The sequence below is a fragment of the Camellia sinensis genome, chromosome 14 (assembly GCF_055761805.1).
Source record: "Camellia sinensis isolate YWXY chromosome 14, ASM5576180v1, whole genome shotgun sequence".
NCBI classification, from domain to species: Eukaryota; Viridiplantae; Streptophyta; class Magnoliopsida; order Ericales; family Theaceae; genus Camellia; species Camellia sinensis.
In genome coordinates, this window is record NC_138974.1 from 71,972,919 (window position 1) to 71,979,405 (window position 6,487).

Here is a 6,487-nt window from a genome sequence, read left to right on the forward strand (position 1 = left end):
TTTACAGGTGAACAACTCAAAACTTCAATTCACATATTTCCATAAATGAGCAATACCATTGGTAATCACCAAATCTTGGATTGCAAGCAGCAACAAGAGGCTCAACGTCATACTCATTATAGGAAGCACGTATGAAAGGAATAAGAAGTGTATCATCTTGTAAGAAGAACATTCAATTAAGTATTAAAGTGTATCATTGCTTCAGAAACTGTCATGGCAATGGGATTATGATTCTTTTTCTGCTTGTTCTTAGGAAAAATGGTTTTGATGTGACCTTTTTGACCGCAATTATAGCATGGGCCAACTTGGTTCTTGTTATGTTGTTATTTTTGCCATCCTTGCTGCTTTTTCCACCCTTTGTGGAACCCCTTCTTTCATTTTTTCTTGAAAAAAGTAGCCTTTCTCTTGTTGAATGGCGTGTGCGAATTATTTTGTGACTGTGTCGAAGATTGTGCCATCAACAAGTTAGAAGACAATCTTTCTTTACGCCTTCGCTTCATTCTTTCTTCTTCCAAAACTAAGAGTACATACAATGTTACCATTGAAATCTCTCGTCCGCTATGAGTTAGAGATGTGACAACATGATCCCAAGACAATAAAAGACTATTAAGTATGGTAGTTACTAGCATTTTGTCTGATAAAGAATGATCAACGTTGAGTAATTCTTTAACAATTAATTCCATTTGATTAACATGATCACAGACACTATCATTTTCACTCATACGAGTGTTATTGTATTTGTCTAAGAGCAATTGAATTTGAGTGTTTAATTGAATGCCATACTTACATTCTAGTGCTTCCATCATTTGTTTTGTAGTTTCATGTTCTTCAAATAGTGGAATAATATTGTCCTTCATATTGTGTAACATGGTTGCCTTTGCTATTGCATCGTCTTCTATCCACTTGTTTTGAGTCCAATTTGAATCATCATTTGGTTTATAAGTGGATAGAGTGTACAACGTTTTCTCATGTGTAAGAAGATAAGAAATGTGGCGCTTCCATGCTTGAAAATTAGTTCCATTAAGCACCTCAATTCTTGAAGCATCAATAGCACTTTTAATAGCCATTTTAAAAATGTGTTACAATAAAAGTAACAAATATGAATACACATGTCACGACCCAAACCCGCCCCTATAGGTTTAGCATCGTAACCGGCCAGTAATCCTTGGATTACCAAAGGCCTCTTAGCATGATAACATATTGCAAGGGCTGTGGAAGCAATTAGTCAAGATATACATAGTCCATAGAGCTGTGCAAACATACATGGAACCGATAACTTAAAACTTTTTATAACAGTGATACAAACTTTACACATCACTTCCAGATACACATTACTAGGCGTTTTGTCCAAGTACAACATGGTATAAACATAGCTTAACATGATTACAAAAACAGCCATGAAACTTGACTTCAATCGGAACCTCCTCGGGAGGCACAAAGGTTGGTTGACCAAAATTGAGACTTAGGCCATCAACTCTGGGCCTGGTCACGTGCCTGCTCACCTACATACATAATATAAATAGTGACCTAAAGCCTAGTGAATAACAACAAAGTAAAGACTTTAATGAATGTTGTCCATAACATATCTTAAATCTTATAGCAAAGAGAATCATAATCAGTTAATGGAACAGAATCATAATCTTGTCCATATTCAAATTCATGCGTGGTACATCCATTAGCACAAACATGTTTCTTAGGTCAAACTTATTAAGTCCCATAAAGGAACCTCTGGTACTGGGTATCATATCTCATACATCGGTCATAGTATTATTTCCCCCGGGCGAGGGCCTGTGCCACGGTATTGTTTCCCCCGGGCGAGGGCCTGTGCCACGGTATTGTTTCCCCCAAGCGAGGGCCTGGGCCACGGTATTAACCCCCGGGCTAGGGCCTCATGACCATAAGCCACAGTATTATGTCCTCTGAGCGAGGACCTCTGCTAAGGATACCACAATTACGTTCAAAGAAACTTGGACAATCATTCATTCATACAAAACATAGCATTTCAGAAACTTATCATCTCATATCATCTGAAAATAATTAAAGTTAAACATAACTTTATAGAGTTATTACTCACAGATAATTGGTAGCTCCAATCAGATGGTAAAGTGAGCAATTCACTTATCTTGAGGCGTGTGACCTACATAACATGGTAGATACATACATTGAATACACACACTTGGTTTAACATAACTTATTTTGTTGTTCTTAGTGTGTCTTTAGCCTTTAACCTCATTATGGAGTCTTAAACATGGCCTAGGAATGTCTAGGATGGAATGAGGATGCAAAAATGTACTTGAAACACTTAGCCAAATTTTTGCGGAAATAGGGGTCTCGCTCGAGCATGGCTTTCTGCGCTTGAGCGGACATGCCAAAAGTGAGTGGTCGCTCGAGCGTGGAATCCTTCGCTCAAGCGGTCTGTGAAATGTGAAAAAGTTCTGGTTGTAAGAAATCTTCGCTCGACGCTCGCTCGAGCGTGAGACATAGTTCCTCGCTCGAGTGCAAGTATTGTCGCTCGAGAGTGCGTCTAAATATGCAAATTCCTGAGAGCTTGCAATTTACATTCAAGCCATCCTTTTGTCGCTCGAGCGGAAGCATGAAAACAAAGACGGTCGCTCGAGCGTAGGATCCCTCGCTCAAGCATGGAAGCAAAATTCTGAATTTTTCAGATTTGCTCCCAAGCTTCAAAACATGAACCTAACACCTCAAAACTCATCCTCTTAGGCCAAAATTTTGGAAAATATTTAGAAACTCACAAAACATCATGGTTTAAAGATCATTTCATGAGATCAAGGCCCAAAAGTATGCCAATTGAACAAAATTCTGATATAAACTTTATGAATGTTTCAAGAACTTAACATGCAAGAATTTTCTTGAACTCAACATCTTCAAAACATGATCAAACTTGACAATTGGATAGAAAACATGATGAATAACCAAAATGTAAGTGAGATTGACACATGCATGAAAGAAGTCTTTGAAAGCATGCTCAATTTGTGAAGAAGTGAACATGCATGTATGGTATAACCCAAATCTTCCCAATTCTAATGCAATTCCTGCATGAATTCACTTAATTCATCAATAATCTTGTAGAACCCAACTTAATTACTCAATTAAGAGTTTAATCCCTTACCTAGAGGCTTGAATCTACAAGAGTTGAAGTTTAAACCCTCTAATCTTCTTCACTTAGACAACAACTCTAGAAATTCTTGGTTTTGAATTCAAATTCTCAAGTCTTGGACCAAATCTCCCTTCTCTCCCTCACTCTCCCGTTTGTATCATCAAAGGAATGAATTGGGAGTGTTTGGTTCTCAAAGAAGTCCACTAATTCCTTAATTAGATTTGGACAAAAGTGTAATTAATTTAAAGCCAAATAAAAGGACATTAATTTAATCTAATTTAATCGTTCCAAATTGACTTTTAATTAAAATTACCATAAAATTCCATAAATTCTAATTAACATATAAATCAAGTCAATTTCTAAGTCGGAGGCCGATAAGGCCTTCAATTCGCAAATCAAAACGAAGACATGAACAGATCTTTTTACATTAAACAGATATAAACACAAAATGATGCAATGCACATATAATCGACTCAGGATTTCTCCTTAATTACTTATCTGGCATACTTAAACATGAATTAGTGTTAATCATAGGTCGGGGCTGTTACAACACAAAAATAAAATAAAATAAATTACAATAAACATAACAACAATTTTTAATAAAGTTGTGCCTTGTAGTTGTTGAGTCAACCCCTGCGATAAGTAAAATATCGATGTGGCAGAGGAACGAAGTTTCCTTGCCTTGGGTAAGAAGAATAATGAAAACCCAGTAGCCAATTAAACCCAATCCTCTTTTTTTGAGTCTTATGAAACTAGGTACGAGCCCTAGGAACACAATTTCGCCCATAAAATGTTTTTACTTATGGTGATTTTGGTGATTTTGGCTTTTGAATTACTAAAAACGGCTTTGAAATGAATGAGAACGAGCCAAAAAACCACTCATAAGTGGGTTCAGCCGGTTTAAGGGGTTGGCTGAGCTAGTTTGAACTAGCTGGTGATGAGTCGGCTCAACACACAGGTTAACACATGGGTCAGCATGCAAAGCGAACAGGCACAAGTCAAGGTGCAGAGCAGAAGGGCGCAGGTTGGGGCCAACACGCGGAGCGTTGGGTGTTGGGCTAACGCACAAGTTTGGGCGCTGACGGATGGGCCACGGCTCTGGGCTGCGTCTCTGTTGTGCTTGGTTAGGCTGCTTGTGCCTCTGATGTGTTGGGTTGGCCTAATCTAATTCTTTTTAATATTTAAGCCCAGTATAACAAATTTTCTTGCTGTGAGTCTAAGTTTGGACCTTTTATTTTTGGTTTTGAATTTGGCCCAATAACTTGAGTTTTCGAAACAAATACAGATGCACCAATGGTATTATTGCTCTGGTTGTCTTCTCCGGTGATGGGTGTCAAAGACCAAACTTTGAAATTCGATTCTTTTGGGTCAATCCTTTGTCATTTTTCATAACAAAATTTATCGTTGTGATCAAAAGTCTGAGAAGAACAAGATGGTGCTAATGTGGAGATGTTAATGGAACTGAAAATTATTTCATAAAATTTCTTCCACCGGTATACTTCGGCTATACTTTTGGCAAGGTTCGGTACAATATCACCACCAACTGTTATTTTCTTTGGATATTTCTTTGGAAATACAATGCATTGGTGATGATTAAATAAACAAACAGAATTAACCAATGCCAAAGCTTGTCGATCAATAACTCTCTAAATTTTCGGTAAAAAGATTTCTGAAATTTTTTGTTCTTCTGAACTATATTTTGACATCTGCGATTATGTGTAAACAAGGCTTTGATACCACTGAAAGATAAACAAACAATGACTAAGATCGATAATCCCGTGAGGGTATTTATCACGTAAGAAGAATATACAATCCGGAAGTGAAAATAAAGAGAGAAAATAATTAACAATTCTAAGTGGTTTGTTCCATTGTTTCAGCCATCTATTTATAGCTTACATGATGCCTCTCTGTCAATGGTTACAACCATTGGTATTGTGTCTCCAAACCCAATAGTCACAATGCTTCAAAGCATTGTGTCATTATATTTCAAATTCAAACAACTTCCAGATTTATTTCTTTTAGGAAGGTTTATTTCTTTAGGCTATGATTCGGTGTGAGAAGGTCTGAGAGGGTAATTTGTGCGCAAAATTAGGCCGAGATAAGTAAGCCTGTGGGATTGGGCCGAGATAGGTGTATTCAGGGGCCGAGCCATGGACTAAAGTAATTATTTTGGAAGCTTTGGTCATGGTAGCTCGATCAGGGCTTGGCTATTAGAGTCCGGTCTAGCGGTCACACCTAAGGTACTTGCTTGAGTTAAACCGAGCTAAAGATAGCTCAGCAGAGCAACTCCAGAGACCTAGTTGACTGAGATTAGCTTGTTCAGCACCGAGCTACGTGAGCACGGTTATACTTTGTGTCAACCGAAGTAAGGGTTGTTGTTATCGTATTTTGATAGATAGTGAGTAGGGTGTTATCATGGCATGTATTATCCTTGCGAAAGTAATTCCTAAGAGGACTTAGCTAAGGAGAGTTAGAGTCCTATTAGGATTGTGCTAGGGATTTGTGATTCCTAGGAGGCCTCTACTAAGGAGAGTTGGAGTCCTACTAGGATTGTGCTAGGTGGAATCTATAAAAGCTCATGACAGGACTTATGTATAGGTATCACAATTTTTACTCTAAAAATACACAGGGTTTTTGGGTCTATTGTCTATTTGCTGACTTAGGCATCGGAGAGGTTTCCGGTACACACCCGCCAGCTAGCTCACATTTGTGTTTTCAGGAAGTAAAGCAACAACGTTTGGAGGAGGGCAAACTTGATCGACAGGTTTATACGAGAAAGATTATTTTGTGCTCGTACAATTGGCGCTGTCTGTGGGAAGACACAAAGAACAAAACCTTTTGATCGAGTTTTCCTCTCTAGTTGAAACCAATGGCGCACAATGAAGATTTTCTGCAATCTGTTATCGATGGGCAAACCCCGAATGGGGGCGGGAGGCACGAAGGTTTACCTTCTATCTCACCCATGGCAGAATTAGAACCCTAGTGACGGAACTCCCGGAGGGACACATGGGAGAGATGGAGCACTAGTCCCCGTTGCTCTCAAAGTCCTGAAAGGTAGAGGCGGAGGTTGGATTCTCAAGTTCTGGAGGATCGCGTGAGGGAGCAAGACGAGTTAATAAGGAGAATAGTGGTAGACATGGAGGCAATAAAGCGCCAGATAAAGGAAAAAGGGGTGGTGACAGAAGAAGCGCTCAAAAGCAACATGCCTTCCTACCACTCGAAAGATTGTGACAGACATGTCACGCCATCGCAAGCAGAAAGTCGGAGCCTTAGAACAGGCAACACTCAATCAAGGACTTCCAGGACTCATTACTCCAGGTCTGAGAAAACGAGGACTGAAAGGTCGTATACAGAAGGAAGCAGCTATCG